Below are 22,976 nucleotides of genomic sequence, written 5' to 3' on the forward strand. Positions count from 1 at the left end.
AATATTATTAGAGAAGGTATGTGTATGTGTTGCGATCTCGAGTCATTATTTTAATTTACTTGGAAAACCTTAGCTTTGTGATACGGATAATTAGAGTTTTTTTAAAAATTAATTAGTCAAAATGGATTAATTTAAAACTATTTACGTAAATAGGTTTTCTTTTTTTTTTTTTTTTTTTTAATTTCACACATTTTTTACGTTAATTTTTTTCTCTCTCGTGCATTCTACTTTTTTTTTTTTAATTTTTCTCTCTCCTGCATTTTCCCCTAATTAACCAAATATTATAGTATTCATATTTCCAAAATAAGGCATTCATCAATTTCCCAAGTTATTTGTGATTTATTCACTCTCTTCGTCATTTATTCATTTAATCTAAATACTCTTTTAGATTTTTTTTGTGTGTAATATTCGTCTTCATCTTTCTCATTTCTATCAATATCAAGATCGTTTATACTTCTCTATCAAGATCATTGTTGTGAGTTTGTTTTCTGTAAGAATTCTAAATTTCATTTTTTGTTGAATTGTTTAGAAGGTTATAAAATTTCGTTAACAATTCTATATTTCATTATGAATTATATTGTTTTTGTTTTTGTTTTTGTTTGTGGTAAGAATTCTAAATTTCGTTTTCGTTTCAATTGTGTAGAAGATTTAAATACTTTTGTAAGAATTCTGTATTCTATTATGAAAATCGTTAGTTTGAAGTTTTTCACAATCATTTACGTTGAGCTACACGATTGTTTACCAATACCATCACGATCGTTTACCTATATCAACACGATCGTTTACTACATTCAACAAGATCATTTATTGCATTCAATATGATCGTTTACTATGGTCAAACAATAATTTATTATGGTCAACACGATCGTTTAATCTTTAATGTATATTATTTCACTGCATGATCGTTTATCCTTTCATTGTCATTGTCGTTCACGTTTTATTCTTTTATTCAGTGATAACATCATCTATGTCTATCTATTTCTTTCTACCACTATTGAATACTTAATTGCAATTTCTTTTTATAGAATACAATGTCTATTCCTATAGTTGGTTTTTATAGAGGTCAATGGAATGGATGCAATTTATATGAGAATTACTCAGTTGTTGGAATTTTGGTGGATGTCTAAATCAGCTTTAATTGTTTGGTTGGTTTAATATACAAAAAGATTCAATTGGCTGAGTTGGTACAATTATTTGTTTTACTGGATTTTGGTAAAAACAACGTTCAAAATGAGATGCCCTATACAAAAAAAAAACACGATGTTGTTTGGTATTTAGCTTTGGCTAAATATGCAATTAGTAGACACATTCATTAGTTGCTCATGTAAGTGTTAATTCTTTGAAAAAGTCTTCTTCTAGTAGTGTATAGGATAATATTGAGGTGTCATTGAATATTGGTTTTTCTTCTTATGTTTCAAATGATGAAGTTATAAGAGAGATTTCTTATCATGGTGATTTAAAGGTAAAAAAATTATTTGAAAGTAAGGAAGTGCTTTCAAAGTGATTTTGCATAATAGTAGTGAAAGAACAACTTTCATTTAAAAACTACAATATCAAATTTGAGGTCTCTTTAATTTGGATGTTTGCAAGAAGGGTGCAAATGGTATGTTAGGGTATCTCATTGTAAGAAGATACATTTATGACCATGACTGTTTATTGAATACTACCCAAAGTTGTTACATGCAAGCTTCTTCACGAGTAATTGGTTGTTGCTTGATAGATGATTTTAGGTTCATGCCTAATCACCGTTCCATTCCAAAAGTGATTATCCATAAGGCTTGTACAAATCTTGGAGTTAATATAGGTTATCAAAAAGCTTAGATGGCAAAAGAACACATAGTAAAGATATTAAAAGGTGACACGGTTGAATCGCACACATTAATTCCAAGTTTCTTTGATAAAATGGTTGAATCTAACCTAAATATGATCAACTTTCTATATCAAATTTACATTCATTTTCAAATAGATGGAGATAGACAAATATCACAATCTATCTTAGATAGACAAAGATGTTATCATTGTCTATCTATTTTCTTTTGTTGGTGCTGATAGAAATATTTTGTATTTTTTTATAGGTACATGGACTGCTTTAAAGATGGATGATAGTGATCCAATTCAAATTTTGCTTTATGGCTTTTGGTGTATCAATTGAAGGGTAGAAATATTGTAGACCCACCATTTACGTTGATAACTCATTTTTTAAGTGTAAGTTTAGTGGCATCCTATTAACATATTCATCACAAGATAGTAACAATCAAATTTTTCCTCTTGCATTTGCTATTGTAGATTCTGAAAATGATGCATCATGGACATGATTTTTTTAGAAGATAAAAGGTAGTTTTTCAAATCGAGATAATTTAGTTATTGTTTCTTATAGAGCATTCCTAGAATCATAAAAATGAGGATCAATAATTATGGACGGCAAAAACTGGACAACAATGTAATCTTTCACATAAACTCTTTAGCGGAACTAAAAATAGTTTGAGTTAGGTTGGAAATTCATATCTACCACACATCAAGATCTTGTGGTCAATACTCAGCCATAATTGATTAATTATGAAAAAAGTTCTTCACTTTTTTTTTTCTAAAAAAATGAGTTTAAAAAGCATGCATATGTCTATTGGAGATATTTGAATATTGAATTAGGTATTTTGTATTTTATTTTTTGGGCTGTATTTACATTGATCTTTCATTTATAATTTGTTTAGGTCAAGACTAGTTTTCATTTTATGTATGTTTGTTGTTTGTGGAGTTATCTATTATATTGGGAGAATTAATTGCGTTTTCTTTTTACTTTAAAATTTGGGTTCTTCAGTATTTAAATTCAATTATTTGACATGATAAAAACAAAACAAAAAAATTGAGAAAAGAGATCAGATATACAAGATTAAAGGGATTTTAGAAAAAAAGGGTTAACTAAATTGAATCCGAGTGTTTAGCTTCCCAACCATAGAGAAAAGTAATAGGAGCAAATGTCTATATTTATAGCCTTTAGACAAGCTTTTAATCCAATACAACAGATGTACTATTTTAACTTTCCAAACACCTAAACAAATTAAATCAATGTCAACTCATCAATGGCAACAAATTATTAGTCACTCGCTAATTTAACAACACTCACTAATGCATTTAAAAGTATTTTTTTTTCTTATGACAAAGAAGTAATGAACCCAAAGTTTTGTTTTGTTTTTTTTTTCTTTGATCCGAGGGGTGGAAGCAGGCAACAGGTAATAGGAAAGTAAAATTAAATGGGAAGGCAAAAGAGTTCAATTATTAGAGGAAAAAAAGTACCTAACCTAAGTAACAAAAAATGTTGAGAATTGGTTACATAAAAAGTTCTTTTTTTTTTTTTTTTTTTTTTTTTGTGTGTGTAGGTTGATTGTGTACTGCTTTTTGGCATTAAATGATTGTAATTAAAGGAGAAAATAAATTGGTTGGTCCATAGTCTAAGTGAGTTGAGTCCCATAATTTATAATCTTAACAAACTCATTCTGCTAACATATGAAAATAGAAGTCTGCAGTTGGGAAACTCAAGTATTATGGAAATCATACGTAGGGATTGTGTTTTTTTATTTTTTTATTTTTTTATTTTTTTTATTTTTTTTATAATACACTACTACAAGAAATATCAATTACGATAGCATAAAAAAATGCTATTGTTGATTTTTGATAGCGTTTTCGAAATGCTATCGTAGCCGATGCTATTGAAAGTCCATGATTTTTCATAGATAATATGTCTCAATCGATAACACATATATGATTCTATAAATATTTTTTATAACGTGAAAAAAATGCTATTGAAAATTGTATAGCGTTTTTTATTGCGTTGGAAAAATCGTTATCAAAATGTTTCAATAGTGTTTTCAATAACATTGAAAACTGCTATAAAACATTTTATATCATTTATTATTGCATTCGAAAAACGTTTCAATAGCTATTTTAATAATATTAAAAAAGCGTTATCATAATGTTTCAATAGTGTTTTAATACCATTGGAAAAATGTTATAAAAGACTTTTTGTAGTGTTTTTTATTGCGTTTGGAAAAGCGTTATCAAAACCATTCAATAGCTATTTTAATAACATTAAAAAATGCTATAAACCATTTTCTTTAGCGTTTTATGAATGTTGTCGTAGCAAAAAGTCTTTGACTTTTAATAGCGTTTTTGGAGAGCTATTAATAGTAATATAAAAATTGATATATTATAGCTTTAATTACTGTTATGGAAACATTTCATGGTATTGAAAAATATCATAAAAAATGTTATAAGAATAAAAAGACATTATAAAAGACTAGATTTGTTATTGAAAGTCTCTTATTTTTATTAGCATTATTTATTGTTATGGAAAATATAAATACCCCGTTTTACCACAAACTTTATTGTTGATTGCCCTCTATAGCATCTTTTGTAATAACACAAACATAATTATAATTGATCTAATAGCACTTATCCAATATTATTATTCTAAAATCAAATTATAATCATATAGATATTTATAGATCAAGTCGTATCTGCCATACTAAGAAGATATAGTTCACATTCATCCGAATCTACAATCAGAATTACAACCAAAATATTCAAATTTATAACATAAAAAGAAAAAAGCATTATATACATTCAAAAGTTTGAAATAATAATCAACACTAAGTTCTAACAAATTTAACTACTAGAACAAGTAAATTTTTAATTTAAATAAAATGACTTAACTTCAAATAAATTTAGGGTTTAATCATGTACATGTTAATCTTGGAAATTAGAGTAAAATTTTTATCCATTTTTCGGTGTGCATGTCTAAATTCTATCCTTGTGATAAAAAATTAATTATATCAATAAAAAGAAAAGGAAACAAAGAAGTGTAAAGAAAAGTCGAATATTGTAGGGTATGAGCTAAAGGAAGTCGTAATTCGTGATAAAACATTAAGCATTTTGGAGAGTCAGACCCCTGAGCTGAATTAGATCCAACCTCCTCATTGTCGAAAAAAGCCACCATTTTGACACCAGGCTCATCCTTAAGGCTACTGTCAGGAGAAGTATTGTCGATAATGAGTGTCTGTATAAAACCATTCAAATAAATGTATGTTTGACGAGTTAGAATGAATGATATGAAATTAAGAATCTTTTGTGAAGGCAAGCAAATATGTGCCATGTGGTTTATGGAAACTAATCTAGCTACCAAGAGATGACTCAGAGCCTATTTGAAATGCTTTTTTTAGTGTTCCAGAACTCTCTTTTTTCTTAAAAACATTTATTTAATGCTTTTGGCAAAATACAAAATTGTAGTGCTTAAAGAAGTGGTTTAGCAAAAACCAAACCTTCAAATAGCAAAATGTCATGCATAAATTGTCCAACCTCCCACGGAACACAAATTCTCGCATAGTACCACCAATCACACTTGGTTAAGCATCACATACTTGCAAGTCAAAATCAAATATGTCCTTTGGATCGTAGCCAAGTTGCTCCGCAAGTAACTAGATCAAACCAGGTAAAATTCATGATGTCCATGAAGCAAACTTTCAGTTGTATTTTGAAATCAATCCACCAAAGTTCAAATGAGTCCAGGCTAATAAATCAAATTAAATTGGTCTGGTGTTATTTATCTTATTTGTAATAGAAGCGAGTGATGCTTTATGCTAGTAGGAGGTTTCTATTGATCTGTTTTCTTTTTGTCAATTTGTACGCATCTTTTTTCTGAAACAACTTTATTCAGTTCTTCTTGTGAGCAGTCATTAATTAGGATGGAGGGATAATCATAAACATACACAGGATGAAAGAGCACAAGGAATATTTGTCACAAAAAATCAAAAAACATAAGCCATAAATCCTATGCACGATATGTATGTTATCTATCTCCTACTATAAAAAATGTTGTATATGTATTAATTATTGATGATGGGTGAGTTTTGGTTCGTCCCATTGGTTATGCCCTCAACTTGACCATAATGCTAACCATAATTAATGATAAGGTCAATATAGCCTCCTACATTTCTAAAATGAACTCAACAAGTCAACTAAGTTTCATTCGGTCATTTGAAGAATGGTAGCTATCGACTTTCCAAAACTGAAGAGTTCCCTATGCAAGTTCTGATACTGAAGGAACTAGAAGCATTCTTACCTACCCGACTTAACCCTCCAACTTTCTATGAGTAATTGTTGCTTAGGCCAAAAGTGAAGAGTTCCCTACGCAAGTTCTAATAGAGAAGGAACTCAACGCATTCTGACCTAACCGACTTAACTCTCCGACTTTCTATAAGATATTGTTCTTTAGGCCAAAAGTGAAGAGTTCTCTACGCAATTTCGAATACGGAAAGAACTCAACACATTCTGACCTAACCGACTTAACTCTCCTACTTTCTAGACCTATTGCTGCTTGGGCCAATGGTGAAGGGTTCCCTACACAAGTTCTGATACCAAAGGAACTCAACGCATTATGACCTAATCGACTTAACTCTCCTACCTTCTATAAGCTATTATTGCGAAGGCCAATAGTGAAGAGTTCCCTACACAAGTTATGATACTGGAGGAACTCAACTAGTTTAGGTTTGGAAGATCCCTCATATAGTTTAGGTTGTAAGACGCTGGAAGAAGCATTTTTTTGGTCGAATTTGTAAATGGAAAGGCAATGTACGTATTTGAACTATATGCTCGTATTGAAATTTAACTTTGTAACTATGTTGGTTAATATTTGCACGATGACCTTGCATGTGAAAATGTTGTTTGTTCATCCTTAAATTACAAATTGAGTACTAAACTTTGAATTTAATATTTATAATTTGATTTATAAACAAATAAAAGCGTTTAATAGAAACGACATTTGAACTTTAATTTTGTATTTAATAAATCATTGAACTATAAATTTTTTGGCTAATAAATTCGTGAAAAGTTCAAAATTTTAAAAATTAATTGATTTATTAGATATATGTGTATTGCATGTGTAATGTAACAAGTCATTCACTTGTGTTTTTTAAAAAAATTGGAGTATAAGATCAAAATTTGTAATTTTAAAAGTTGAATAACCAAATAGACAAACTTCAAAATTTTAGAAACTATATTTATAATTTAATTATTTCTAATGAATAGGAAGAAAACTATTTATAATGTAATGGCCACCATTCTTTCACATTATTAATTCACCATCTTTATCCTCTCCAAGCTCCACACATAACAAAACAAAACCTCCAACAAATATTCTTCTCTTACTAAATGGATCTCATACACTTAAAACAACCTACATATAAATTAAAACAAATAACAAAATAAAGGCCTCTAATTTCCTAAAATAATCAACTAAACTCTTCCTATTTCAAAGTGAAAAAAAAGCACAAAAATAATAACCTTATAAATAGACATACAAGGATTCTTCTCCTACACATCAACAATGGCACCACATCTACTCGTCTTATTGATATTTCTCTTCCTCATTGTCTTATTCGACATGTCGATGGCCAGATTCTCGTTTGCACCACAAAAATCATCCATCATTCAACTTCACCATTATCAAATCGAAATTCACAACGACTTGGAAATGTACTTGTTAGACAGTCATTGCTTCTCGAAAGATAACGATTTAGGGTTGCATATACTTTTTCCAGGTGAGCTACAAGATTGGTCGTTCCAAGATAACGATTTTGAAACTACTAAATTTCGTTGCATATTGGAATGGGAGAACGGATTATTGGAATTTGATTCTTTTAAAACTAATCACAATTTCTTGAATAATTTTTGTGGCAATTTAACTTGTTCTTGGAGTGCAAGACAGGATGGAGTTTACTTGACCAATGTAAAGGGTGAATATGTTTTTCAAGATTATTGGGACATGCTTATACATTGAAAAGCTGGCTACCTTAGTTTCTTTTCCCTTCTTACAAAAGTTGAGGTCAATAGTTTGGGTTGATACCAAGGTGTGGTGAAGATAAAATATACATAACCTTTCACGTGACATCAATAGTAAATTTGAAAAGAGAGGACCTACTACAAATTTAGTCTTTCTCGATGCACGCAAATTTTGATTGTTTGATGGTCATGGCAAAGGGATATCAAGAAAAGTATGTTTCTTAATACAATGTTTATCTTGACGGGTATGTACGTCAAGAAAAGTCTCCTTATTTTGTCGAAGAAATACGAAAAAACGTAAGAAAAAATGTGGATTCTTGATTTCCTTGATAGGCAAAGTTTTCTCAATTTTGTTGATGGTTCACAAATGTCGAGAAAACTATTTCTCAATAGACAATAAACATCAAGAATAATATATTAGTTGTCTAGCAGTATCTTTCAAGTTAGTTAGGTTTTCTTGATGGACAGACCCATCAAGGGATGAATTTTCTTAATTGCAATGGTCATCATCGAAAAAATTAATATATTTGTTTTCAATTTTTGATGGGTTTACAATTTTCTTGGATGGACAAAGACAAAAAAAAAAAAAATCATGGACAAGATCATCAAGAAAAATGATATCTTGAAGGCATTGCCCATCAAGAAAAAAAACTAGTTTTCACGTAACACGAAATTTTAACTCGTTAACTAGTTCAGAAAACATGATATTCATCAATAATATTATGAAATCTGTACTATTTTTTTAAATTATTATTGTATCATCAATAATACAATATTACTTTTTTAAAAATTAAGTAGCGTAGATATAATTAGAATGAAATAAGTGACTTTATCAAAATTAAATTAGTTTTTAGTTCAACTTTAATGACTTGAATTGTGAGTTTATTTTATGGTTTTTAAAATTGGTAGAAGACTAGAATAAATCTGGTCTTTAATGTCGGTTCAAAACATCTTGCTAGAGTTATTAAAGGCCTTTAATGTCATTTTTAAACTGACATCTTTGATGGTGTTATTGAAGGTCTTTAATGTCGGTTGGCTTTTGATGTCAGTTTTTACAAATTTATTTTTATTAATTTTTTGCATTATTGTCCACTTTTTTATTTTACCAAATAGTTAAAAACTGACATTATGGATCCGCATACATAAATACAAACAAATATTAAAATTAATATTACTTCATAAACTACAATATTTCTCTTTTACATATGTATATACAAAATCAAATCTCAATATTGTGTTTATATATATACATTGTACACAATACATGAAACAAGATCCAATACACAAGACTTAAATAAGAAATCATAAACGCTTTGCAGTCTTCAACCTTGAACAATCGCTTGGTTATTTACACAATCACTTAACTTTCAACCGATATGACTTCAATCATTCTACAAACAATATCTAAATCAATCATTTAATCCTTAGAATTTTAACAAGACAGCTTTGAAAAAACATGTGGAATAAAAACGTTTCTAAACACTATCATATAATTCAAGTAAAAGATAAAAACATTTGAAACTAAATCGATTAGTCAAGTATATGTAACAGAAGACTGCAAGTACTGGTAAAATAATTCAACTGACATCATGCCACGTCTCGGAATGAGCAAGGAGGTGCATGAGGTAGGGTGTGACACCTATAATCATAAGCTTTTTTTGGCGATGAGAGAAATGAAAGTTTCATTAACCACATTGTTAATGACAACATTACTTTCAAAACCCTTCAAGGTTTCAAATTCTTTTGCATTTTTTAGCCCAAAAATTTGTGTTTTCGTATAAGTGGCTTGGCTAAGGTCTGCTTTAAAGGAAGTCATGCGAGAACTATGGACTTTTGTAAGATTATTTTCAGCCTCTAGCTTATCAATAAATTCAATCTCATTTTTATTCTCCTCGATAATGCCCTTTTTCTTTGTTTGCCCATTGCTTAATGGTGAATGAGAGTTGTTTCAATCTTCACACAAACAAAAGCAAATTAATAACTAAATTATGCGACAATTCCTAATGTACTTCAGGCATAACTTTGTCAATTATTTCTACTCATGCTAACATGCTAATAGACATGTTCAAGTAGACCACAATAGCGTCTCAATATTCATAAATTGAGTTATCATTTAAGCTTATAAATCTATATGTGATTCTATTGTGCGCATAATCAATAAACATAGTTAAAAGTTTTTAATCATACTAAAGATTTCTTAAACACAAGATATGCCACCTTCGTTAGACACCCACTTCTAATTTATTTAGATGCATAACATATTCAAAGTTCAACAATACTATTTTGTTGAGGGAAATAAATATTATGTCATAAATTATTTTCATCTAGTAATGAATTGACTAATTCGAATCCATCACAATAATATTCATTACTATAACATAATTTTGTTAAACTGTACAAAGTATTATAGTATATGCTCATCAAATATATACATGGAATATCATCCTCAAATATAGCATAGAAAAAGCTAGCTAAGTTCTTAGACCATATGTACAAATTAATTTCATGGAATACGAACCTATGTAAAGTTCATTCAAACTTAACCATAAAAAGCTCAATTGTATTAATTCATATTCGTAAAATAATTTACCAATCAAAATATCTTCACGAGAAAATATTTAAAGAATTATATAAATTGTGAGGCGAAAAGTTTCTACCACAAGATGAAAACTCAAAATGCCATGTTATTCACTAATTTATTTGGATCATTAATTTTCTAATTTATTATGCCCAAATATTCATCAGTTAAATGTGCCACATAATGTCAATTAATCCGAACTTCAATCCAGAGATTTGTTATGCATAATATTTTTCAATTATATAATATGTGGCCATTTATACCTTTTAATTTACTATTCAATCCTAATTTATTTCTAAAATTAATAGTCACGTTCAAAGATTTTAGTTAATATGAATAAATTAACTAAAATTTTTAATGGAATAAATTATGGTCAATAATTTTAGGAAATTTATCGTAAAGTTTAGTGTAACTTAGCAAAATATTAGGATACATCACTCACGTGGATCCATTACTGGAACAAGAGAAGGAAAAGGAAAAAAAAATGTGCTCTCTATTATCTAAGTAAACATTAATTGGGGTTGAAGTTAACTATTCTCCCATGTTGAAGATGTGCCTCGCACTTTTCTTTGTCATCGATAAGTTGAGGCATTATATGCAGGCATTCACAGTTCATCTAGTGGTAAAAGCAGACCCTATAAAGTATGTTATGTCTAGGCCAATCATCTCTGGACGCTTAGCCAAATGGGTGATTCTACTCCAACAATATGACATTTCTATATTTCCCAAAAGGCGATAAAAGGACAAGCGCTAGTAGACTTTTTAGCAGACCACCCAATTCCTTCGGATTGGAAGTTATGTAAGGACCTGCTAGACGATGAGATTTTCTTCACGGAAGTTATTGAACCTTGGATTATGTACTTTGATGGTGCATCACGAAGAAGTGGTGTAGGGCCAGGCATCATCCTCATTTCTTGAGAAGCATATGTTGCCTTATAGCTTTGTTCTCACTGAACTGTGCTCGAAAAATGTGGCTAAATATCAGACTTTGATAATTGACCTTCAAATGATATTGGAAATCGAAGTATCATTCATAGAAATTTATGGTGATTCAAAGTTCATAATCAATCAACTCTTGCTTTAGTATGATGTGAAACATGAATACTTGAAGCCATACTTCGCTTATGCTCGACAATTGATGGAAAGGTTCGATAGCGTGATGCTTGAACATGTCACTAGAGTAGAAAATAAGAGGACGGACACATTGGCGAATTTAGTCAATGCCTTGATGATGCCAGAGGATGTAACTCTTAACATATCACTTTGTCAACAGTGGATTATGCCTCCAATTATGTCTGAATGTCATTGAGCGACCATGACGACATCCCGTTTGATAGATGAAGAAGATTGACATCAACCCATCATAGAGTATCTTGAACATGGAAAGCTTCCAAAGGATTCCTGTCATAAAACTAAGGTACAAAGAAGAGTTACGCACTTTATTTATTACAAGGGAACCTTATATCGTCGTTCTCTTGAGGGGCTCTTCCTTGATGCCTTGGAAAGGAAGAGTCGATAAAAGCTCTAAAGAAAGCACATGTGGGTGTTTGTGGAACACATCACTCATGACCAAAGCTTCAATTCCAACTAAGAAGAACAGGCTACTACTGGCCTAAGATGATCAAGATTCAATAGAATATGCAAAGAAGTGTGAAGCTTGTCAATACTATGCAAAATTCATACACCAACCTCCAGATCCTCTTCATCCAACTGTAGCTTGTTGGCCGTTCGAGGCTTGGGAACTCGATATGGTTGGCTCTATTACACAAACCAAATCATCAACAGGACATTCTTATATCCTTGCAACAACAGACTATTTTTTGAGGTAGGTTGATCCCATTCTCTTTGAGATAGACCGAGAAGGAGAATGTGACAGACTTTATTTGAACGCACCATCATCTATCAATACAATATTTCTTATTGAATTGTGACATATAATGAAAGGCAATTCTCCAATAGCATGATAGACAAATTATGTGAAAAATTCAAGTTCAAGCAATACAAGTCATTCGTGTACAACACACATCTGCGAATGGGCTAGCAGAAGCATTCAACAAAACGTTGTGCAATCTTTTGAAGAAAATTGTCTTCAAGTCAAAGAGGGATTGGCAAGAAAGGATCGATGAGGCATTATAGGCTTATCAAACTACTCATCGCACTTCTAGAGGGGTTACACCATATTCACTTGTTTACGGTATGGAAACTGGAAGGGAAATTCTATCGCTAGGAATGACAGTACAGAAGATTAACTACTGAAGATAATGTCAAGCTACGTCTTCAAGTGTTAGAAGCACCTGATGAAAATCGATTAGAGGCTCAACAAGCATTGGAATGTAATCAAGCGAGAATGTCCAAAGCTTTTGTTAAGCATGTTAAACCTCGCTCCTTTCAGATTGGTGATCTAATACTTGTTATAAGAAGAACAATCATCACAACAAGGTATACAGAAAATAAGTTCACACCTAAATGGGATAAATGGGATGGACCCTACATTATTAAAGAAGTTTATACAAATGGCAAGATCGTTGATCAAGAATGGATTACGAATTGACCTAATCAACGACAAATTCTTTAAAAAATTATGATTAATTTTCATAAGTAAAAAAAAAGTTGAACGAAATCTACGTTATGACTTGATCCTATATTATAAAGGGTACACAGACAGCTTAAGGAAAACCTTAAGTCTAGTCCAACAAATAAAGATAAAAAGGTGAACTAGGTTATGACGTGATCCCTACATTATAAAGGTTACGTAGGCAGCTTGAGAAAAACCTTAAGTCTAGTTAAGTAATTAAAAATAAATGACACATTGCATTCAATATAGGAAAAGTGAGAAGTCGAAGAATCAAAGAATGAATGTTTCATTATAAATTTCTAGCTCGAAAATTACAAATAGCATAAATAGATAAATAAGAAGAGGCAGTGATTCATAGGTCCATTTAAGGTTTTTCAGCTCCTCTAGTGTGCTTTCTAAATATTCAAGAAGTGATCATAGGATTTTAGCATCAACATCTCCAACGATTGGGGCACATTCGAGTTTGTCAATTTCCTCGCAAGTCTTTGGAATCTCATGCTGCTTTCGCTTAAGCTCCATGTCGTGCTTGGAAATTATGTCAGAAAGTTTGACGGAGTTTGTCCGCACCACCATTTGTTTTGCTTCTAGTTTAGCCTCCTTGACAGATATTCGTGTAAGGTGATGTTTGACGGTGTTGGTCTCTGTCAATATATGGTTCTCATCAAGTCGTAGAGTCTTGACAAAACCTTTTGCCTCTATTAACTGAGTATCCATAGTTGATTGGAGCAAAAATGAGGAATGTATTTGATTATGGTTCTCGACACCTTGGCAGTAACCATCCATAAACTCCCTCAAAACGATATGGTTGTTGCTGCCACTAGTCGCAATTGCATCAAAGATCTTACGCATTTCTAATTCAAGACTAATTACTCATTCAAAATGGGTACGAATGATCTTCTGTCATAGGTTTTCGAACAAGATTGTTGCAGTCTGTCGCTAGAGGTTAGAATTAAGCTATCGGCACAAAAATGAGAAATCTCATAAGATGCAATAGGCTTCATTCCTTCCACTTGCTGAGGAGACCCTTGATCACAAGAGGACAAGCTGACCCAATTGTTGCACCTATAGGTGTCTTAGAGTTCTCACCATAAGTAAGTATAACGTTATAACCTTCTAGATTTGTCATCGGCTTTAAGGTTCCTTCGATGTGTAGGTCATGGTCACCTAAAGATAACTGCAAAATAATGTTAAGAACAAGAAATAAGAGTGGGAGTAAGTAGAGGAAATAAAATAAATAAATGATAAAAAAAAATGAGACGAAAAGAAACAATGGGGAAGGAACATAAAGAAACTATGTGGCATTGGTGCTTTAATAGGAGGCTTTTCATCATCAATTAACTGTTTGTTGGGCCTCTTGGGTCTCTTCCAATGACGATCATCATTGTTGCTTTGAATGTCCTTAGTACGTTCATAAGGGCGCTTGACAGTTATTAATAAGCAATTATCCTTACCCACATTGTCAGTACCACCTCTAATAGAAAGTTTAAATCGTAGAAGGGGTCGAATTATCCACCAAGCACTTTGTACCTTCCTCAATTTTCTCCTTGGGCCGTTCCTCAATTCCATTGGAGCATATCTTTTGACTTCTACTACCAAAATTATTCTCAATTGTTTTGGTGGTTGTGGAGGGGAGTGAAATGATCTATCAAATGTTGCACTCCTTCTTGGAGGTAATCACCGTGTTTTGCAAGCCATCAGACTTTACAATGAGAAGTAATATGTGCATTCGGGTTAATAACAAGCGCAAGAATATACTTGGGAAGTGTGTTCTCGCGAATGCAAATCATCCAATAATATCGTAGTTGGCCAAATCAGCTTCGTAAACTTTTTTGTCTAAAGTCATATGACACGTCTTGATAAAATCCAAATTGTAGCTAAAGTTACAAGGACTATAAGGTTGAATAACCATGGTGGATCCACATTGCGAGGATAGAAAACAACATTGAATGCTTATAAAGAATGAAGTATTCCAGTTAATTAACTTTCCATCATCCGTTAAGAGTTCGTCTTATTCTTTGCCTGAAGACACGCGTGCCATGACACATACCTTTCCTTGTTAATATGTGTTCGAGCCTCAAGATTAGTATAATATTTGACCCACCTTCATCAATTGAGAAGCAATGTGATAGTAGGCTGCAAATAAATGCTCGCAACTTTTTGGACATGTGTTAGGGGTGATCCTAATAAGTCTTGATGGCAAGGAATGCTTCCTTTACAAAATCTACCTTTAATAGGGAGTCCTCCTAACATCCATAAGACCCATAAGGAGATGGACATCTCACCAGCTGAGGTGTGAAGGGTGTTTGTTGAAGGACACCATGCCTCACAGAAAGCCCGAACAATGTCATTATTACGATCATATATGTACAGTGAGGCCATCACAACATTTAATATGTTAGCTCTCTTAAGTTCCACCATATTTTTAGCAACGACAAGCTCTAACCATCCCCAATAATAAGAAAGATAGTAAAATTCTTCATGGACTTTGAGCACATTGCCCACACGAATTTTTGGGTTACTTATAATTCGATGACTCAACGTCAATTTTGGATTCTCATTTGGAGGCTTATTGTGGACTGAAGATTTGAGAAGCCAAAATGTTAAAGATGAATTTGGGTTTACGGACTGTTCCTTAGACCATTTAGGCAAAAAAAAAAAAAAAATTGTCCTTGGGTATTTAGGAGTCCGTGATATTCTTGAATACCCCTTCTCTCACAGAGAGAATGACCCTTAGAATAATTAAACACATTTTGGTCGAATCAGAATACTCAGTGAAATGCATCATGGTGAAAAGCATAATTCCTCCATAAAAAAAATAATTCTTTTTACGAAAAAAAAAAAAAGAAAGTAAGAAAATAAGTAAATAAATTAATAAAAGAAAGCAAAAGAAAAAATGAGAAAGAAAAGAAAAAAAAAAAGAAGAAAAAAAAAAAAAAGAAGAAAAAAGAAAGAAAACAAAACAAAAAAACGAAAAAGAAAATTGAAAAGAAAAAAGAAAAGAAAAGAAAAGAAAAGAAATGAATATATATATATATATATATAAACACACAGATTTAAAAAACGAAAACAAAAAAAAAAAAAAAAAAAAGAGAGAAAGAAGTCAGATCGCTGACGATAGAGCAAACCTAGCTAGAAGCCTGATTGCTCCTACTAAGGAGGTAGATTTGACGGCAAAAGTCCGATCTTCTCCTAGAAGAAGTCATATCGATGACGGCGAACCAAGAAGCCTAATCACTCATACTGGGCATGTGGATTTGACGACAAAAGATCGATCGTTCTATAGAAGAAGTCAGATCGATGACAACGAAGCAGAACCGAGAAGCCAGATCACTCTTACTAGGGTGGTGGATTTGACGGCAAAGCTCGATCGCCCTAGAAAAAGTTGGATCGATGACAACGAAGCAGAACCGAGAAGCCAAATCACTCTTACAAGGGAGGTGGATTTAACCGCAAAAGCTTGATTGTTCCCTAGAAAAAGTCGAATCGATAACGGTAAAGCAAAATAGAGAAGCTCAATTGTTCCTACTGAGGTGGATCTGATGGCAAAAGCCCGATCGTCCCTAGAAGAAGTCGAATCGATGATGGCGAAGCAAATTGAGATGTCTGATCGTTCTTACTAGGGAGGTGGATTTGACGACAAATGTCCGATCGTCCCCTAGTAAAAGTTGGATCGCTGACGATAAAGTCACCCTGCAAACGATTGCACACAAAAAAAAAGAAGAAGAAGAAGAAAAAAAAGAAGTTCTTACCTCTAACTTCTAAAAACAAAAAGGAAGAGAAGAAAAAAAAACAACGAAAAAATAGGAGACAAAAAGAGTAGAAGAGGAAGGGAGAATAGAAATTTTTCATACCTTCTTGCCGGATGAGGAATAAATAATTAAGAAGTGGTCTATTTATAAGGCCAACAAATCCAATTTCTGTAAATTCAATTCCTAAAAGGATCAGGAATGATATTTAATCATTTTTTATAGCAAATCTAATTACTAAAAGGGTTAAGAATGATATTTTAATTATATTCAATATTTAAAATAGAAAAGATAATCTATTTATCTTATCTTATTTTAAATTATTTCATTTTGGGATAAATCTCGAATTTAATTTTTTAGATAACTAAATATTTAAATATTTCAACATTTAAAAAAAAAAACAGATCTTATTCCCATTTTAAAAATGAAACTTTGGTTCAAAATCCAAGTCAATTTAACTTGCACATATACCCTTCTTTTATCTCAAATTTAAATCGAAGCCATAAATCCAACTTTATCTCCAATTAAAATTGGTCACTCCAAATTCTTGTGCAACCTCAAGACAAATTAAGATATGGTAGAAATCTCATCCTTATTTCAAATTAAAATTTTGGTTACGTTCCAAAAGAAAATTGAATGCATCTTCCAGATGGTATTGTATCATGTACCTTGCAAAGGATGGAGGAAGCAGATTGCAAAAGATGTTGCACCACACATTCCTTACTTCCCAAAACCTGAAGTAGATCTCAAAGAAATGTTATGAAATTTTCCAATAAATCTGTATGTCGTTGAATACTTTCGAGAATGCAGCTGATAGATACCTACATTTAGATAGGGCCAACGATAGTTAGTTAAGGCAGTTAGATGGTTATTATTGAAATGAGAGACAACGAGTTCACACCAATTTATGTGGAAACCCGAGTACCAGGAGAAAACCACGATTATTTGTTGTTATTATTTTCTAATCAATAAAACAATAGATACAAGGGAGAATAAATAAGTATACAATGGAAAAAAAAGGAAAAGAATTAGGAAAATAAGGAAACATTCCCATAATCTTTCATAATTATTCTAGGATTCTAACAAGGAAAAGCCTAAAAAAAAAAGAATTCAACCTCCCCCTCAAGTTGGGACGTAAATATCAATGGCCAACTTGCTAACACAAAGTCGAAGTTTGGTCTGAGAAGCCCTTGGTAAGCATCAACAACCTGTTGACTCGAAGGATGTACGGAATGCATATGCTCCCACTGTCAAGTTTTTCTTTGATAAAATGTCGATCAATCTCAACATGTTTAGTTCTATCATGTTGAACAGGGTTGTTAGCAATACTAATAGCGGCTTTATTATCACAAAAGCTTCAATGGTGTCTCACATTCCTGATGAAGATCTGTCAAAACTTTCTGAAGCCAAATTTCCTCACATATTCCTAAACTCATAGCTCTGTATTCAGCCTCAGCGCTGCTCCTGGCCACAACACTTTGCTTCTTACTCCTCCAAGTTACAAGATTGCCCCAAACAAAGGTACAATAACCAGAGGTAGATTTTCTGTCAACAACAGATCCTGCCCAATCCGAGTCAGTGTATGCCTCAATGGTCTTTCTGTTTTTTTCTAAACATCAGCCCTTTACCAGGTGTTGATTTTAAGTATCTCAAGATTCTGTTGACAGCTTTCATGTGTTCCTCATTAGGGGTCTGCATAAACTGGCTGACAACACTCACAGCAAAGGAAATATCAGGAGTATGAGATAAGTAAATTAATTTACCCACGAGGCGTTGATACTGTTCTTTATCAACTGAACTTGATCATCAGAGTTTCCTAGTTTGCAGTTGAATTCAATAAGTGTCAGTGGGACGACATCCTAACATACCTGTCTGTTAACAAATCAAGGATGTATTTTCTTTGAGATACGGAGATACCTTCTTTAGATCTGGCCACCTCCATTCCAAGGAAATATTTCAAATTTCCCAAATCCTTGATTTCAAACTCATCCCATTCTCTGCTTTAGTTGACTGATTTCTGCCTGATCATCTCCAGTCAAAACAATGTCATCCACATAAACTATTAGAACACAATCTTTCCTGTTTTGGAAACCTTTGTAAATAAAGTATGATCAGAGTGTCCCTGCCTGTACCCTTGGACTTGACAAAGGTAGTGAATCTGTCAAACCATGCTCTGGGAGACTGTTTCAGACCATATATAGATTTCTGGAGTTTACACACATGCTGACCAAACTGGGCTTCAAATCCAGGCGGAGGGCTCATGTAGACTTCCTCTACGAGGTCTCCATTCAAAAAGGCATTCTTAACATCCAGCTGATATAAAGCCAATCTTTGTTCACAGCAACAGATAGCAGAACTCTAATAGTATTCAACTTAGCAACTGGAGAAAAAGTTTCTGAATAGTCAATACCATAGGTTTGAGTAAATCCCTTCGCAACTAACCTTGCCTTGTGTCTGTCAAGAGTACCATCAGCTTTGTATTTGAGAGAGAACACCCATTTGCATCCCACAGTTTTGTGTCCCTTAGGTAGAGTACAAATGTCCCAAGTACTATTCTTTTCAAGAGCTTTCATCTCTTCCATGACAAGCATTCTTCCATTCAGGACACTTTAAAGCAGTGTAGATATCTTTTGTATTATGGTAGAGTCAAGGCTTGCTGTAAAAGCTCTGAACTGAGGAGAGAGATTATCGTAGGAAACATATTGCAAATGTTTAGTACAAGACTGATACCTTTTCTCAGAGCAATGGAATGTCAAGAGAGGAATCATACTCATCTGTTTCCTGTATGACCCTGTTCCGCTTCATTATTACGGGTTTCTATTTTGACCTCAATCTCATCACCACTGTCCTTTTCTTCCACGTTTTCAAGAACATCAACATTAGACCTGTCATTCTCACTTATCTTATTCTTAGTACAAGGTTTAGTAGGATTTTCCATACCTTGATCTCGAGGAGGTTCAGAGTCTTAGACTGGAGCCTGGCTGACTAGTAGGGGAACTGACTTCTTTTTGTGATTCCTCCTGTAATACGTTTTCCATGGAACTTGGTTTGTGGGTAGGACTATGGGATGAGGATCGATGTTAGACACAACACTAGGAGTAGGTTCGATAAATTCAAATGTGTTGTTAGACTCTTCACTCACACTCTCCCCTTGAAGATGGCTAACGGGAAAGTAGGGTTGGTCCTCACAGAAAGTAACATCCATAGTGACAAAGTATTTCCTGGATGATGGGTGAAAACACCTATAACCATACTGGTGAAGGGGATACCCAACAAACACACATGCCTGAGCCGATGGGTAAATTTGGTCTGATTAGGACCAAAATTATGGACATAAGCGGTACACCCAAACACATGAAGAGGAACCTCAGAAACAAGACTAGTAGATGGGTAGGACTCCTTAAGACAATCTAAGGGTGTTTGAAGATGAAGAATACGAAAAGACATTCTATTGATTAAATGAGCTGCTGTAAGAATAGCATCTCCCCACAAGTATGAAGGAAAAAGTAGAAAGCATATAAGGGAACAGACTACTTCCAGAAGGTGACGGTTTTTTCGCTCGGTCACTCCATTTTGTTGAGGAGTGTAAGCGCATGAGTTTTGATGAACAATCCCCTTGGAAGCAAAAATTCACTAAGGTTATGTTTTTGGAATTCCCGACCATTATCACTCCGAAGAATAGCAATTTTTTGATGAAATTGTGTTTCAATGGTGTGATAAAAATTTTGAAACATAGAGGAAACCTCAGATTTATCAGTGATAAGGTAGACCCAGGTAAGACGGGTGATCATCAATGAAGGTTACGAACCACCGTTTTCCAGATGAGGTTGTTATCTTGGATGGTCCCCTGACATCATTATGTACAAGAGTGAAGGGTTCGGTTGGTTTGTATGGTTGTGAAGGAAAGGAGACTCGATGTTCTTTGACCTGAATACACAAATCACAAGATAAGGCAGACACCTCAATTTTAGAAGAAGAGATGTGGAAATAAATGTTTCATATATTGAAAATTAGGGTGGCCTAAACGAAAATGTCACAACATACAATCTTGTTCAGAAGTAGTGAAATAGAAAGATAAGAGACTAGTTATAGAAATGCTATTAGAAGAGGTATCGTCATCAAGGAGGTAGAGTCCCTTACTATGTCTGGCAGTGTCAATCATCCTCCCCCAAGCTCAAGTCCTGAAAAGAGACAGAATAAGATAAGAATATTGCTTTACAGTTTAACTCATGAGTGATCTTACTTATCGAAACAAATTATAAGATAGTTTGGACACATGTAAAACATTATATAAGGAGAGCCCTACACAGGGAAATATTCCCCTTTCAGCAATGGAGGCCAAAGAGCCATCTGCAATCTAATTGTCTCGTTCCCGACACAAAATGTTCAGAGAACTTAGTTAAATGATTTGTCGCACCAGAATCCAGAATCCAAAGGTTCTTCCCATCAATACTAACAAGATCAAAGGAGTGAGGTATACCTGATTGGACAATGGCACCTAAAGTGGCAAGACTGAGATCAGTTTGGTTTTTGTGTGGATCGGATTGTTGAGGAGGTTCAGCAGACTCACTCACATACGCCCGCCCTGTGTTCTGTTTGTCAAGGGCGTTTCTTACTTCCTGGGGGACGACCATGTAACTTCCAACATTGTTCTTTGGTATGCCATTGTTTTTTGCAATGCTCGCAGACAGGAATTGGTTTTCCATTATGCTTGTCACTGCTACTGTTAGAAGATCTTGCACTAAAAGCAGCAGAGTCAATAGTAGGGGTTGCGGAAATATTCATAGCACTTGTGCGATCTTCCTCGAGGCGGATTTCAAGCAAACTTCCATCAGGGAGGGAATCGGTCTTTGACCTAGTATACGCCCTCGAACTACATCAAACTTAGGATTAAGACCAGCAAGAAAGTCATAAATCCTGTCATTCTCTTCAATTCTCGAGTACTGTACACCATCAGTGGGATCACGCCCTAGTGCATAGGTCCATTTCTTGCCATATAAGAGAAAGCTTATTGAAAAAGGATGTGACATCCATGGTTCCTTGCTTGCATTCATGAACTTGCTTTCTCAGCGTGTATAGACGAGAGGCATTCTGACGTTTTGAGTAAAGTGTCTGTTGCAGCAAAACGGCTTGCCAATTTGAGGTTCCATACTATTGATCAATATGGATCGAAGAATAGAGTCTTCTGCCTTCCAATATCGTTCATGTGGGTCGCCTAGTATGGGCAAGGTATTTCCCCTATGAGAAAGCTAAATTGTTGTCGTCCTTCGAGGATGATCTTTATTGACTGAGGAAATAGTTGTTGCCATGAAAGATTACATGGAAGATTGAGCCACCATATTCGTCAACGAGAGGATAAATTAGGAAATGAGTTTACCAGATACTCAGAATACATCGGTAGAGAAATATTGGATGTCGTCCCAAGGTAGCCTCAAGTGATGCTATCTATTGTCGAAGCCCTTCCAGTTGTTGATGAACTATTCTCGAGGAAACTTGTACGTGAGATGCAAACATCGAGTGAAGAAAAAGTTGTTGCTTAAGGAAACCGAAACTGTTGGTTGCAATGGAAAATGAAGAAGTCGAAAGTCATCTGTTCGCAATGGAAAAAGAAGAAGCAGAAGTCGACAGTCGTTCGGATGCAAAAGAGAAAGAAAAAGTCGACAAGTGGATGGGAAAAGAAACAGCGACATTCGTCTGGATGTGAAGAAGGAAGAAAATGCTGGCAAACGACGATCAATAGTGGTCCGAAGAGTTGATCGAGAAGATGGAAGAATCTCGTGAAGAAGATGAAGTTGCACGCGTAAGGATGCCAATGATGTGGCCGAAAGAGATACGAGAGAAGAATAGGGCAACAGAAATAAACCCTAAAATCTTGGGCTTTATTTTTCCAGTGGCTTCAACTTCTGTTATATGGACTTCAACTTGTTATAAATATATTAATGGAGGTCCATTATTGTGTAGATGAAGTGGGTGGAGATTTTCAAGAATGGGAGAGACGAAAAACGTGCGTAAAGATGAGGAAAGAAAGATTCAGTATTAATGGGCTGATTTGTGGGCTAGAGGAAGAATATTTTGGACTATGGGTTGAAAGCAATGGATCTGTTTGGAGTCCAGAATTTTATTTTTTGAAGCTGAAGAAAATTTCTTTTTCAAACTTGATGAGAATATAATTGAGAAGAGTTGTAATTAAAATAAAAAATAAAAGGAAGGGGAGGGTCAATTTTATGATCATATTTGTAAGCACACC

General features: G+C 33.5%; 1 long non-coding RNA gene across 4 annotated transcripts; it reads right to left on the minus strand.

The window, feature by feature from the left end:
• Window positions 1–14,011: 14,011 nt before the first annotated feature.
• Window positions 14,012–22,277, minus strand: LOC116404666. Of its 4 annotated transcripts, none has more exons than XR_004217668.1 (6): window positions 22,107–22,277; window positions 20,870–20,910; window positions 20,538–20,656; window positions 17,398–17,550; window positions 16,835–16,900; window positions 14,012–14,157 (listed from the first exon to the last, which is right to left on the minus strand). It is a non-coding gene; the product is annotated as an uncharacterized LOC116404666 (long non-coding RNA). The 4 variants fall into 4 exon arrangements; XR_004217667.1 differs by having other exon boundaries at window positions 20,473–20,656; XR_004217666.1 differs by having other exon boundaries at window positions 20,538–20,910.
• Window positions 22,278–22,976: the final 699 nt, after the last annotated feature.

Source organism: Cucumis sativus, chromosome 6, assembly GCF_000004075.3.
Source record: "Cucumis sativus cultivar 9930 chromosome 6, Cucumber_9930_V3, whole genome shotgun sequence".
In the NCBI taxonomy this organism is placed as follows: Eukaryota; Viridiplantae; Streptophyta; class Magnoliopsida; order Cucurbitales; family Cucurbitaceae; genus Cucumis; species Cucumis sativus.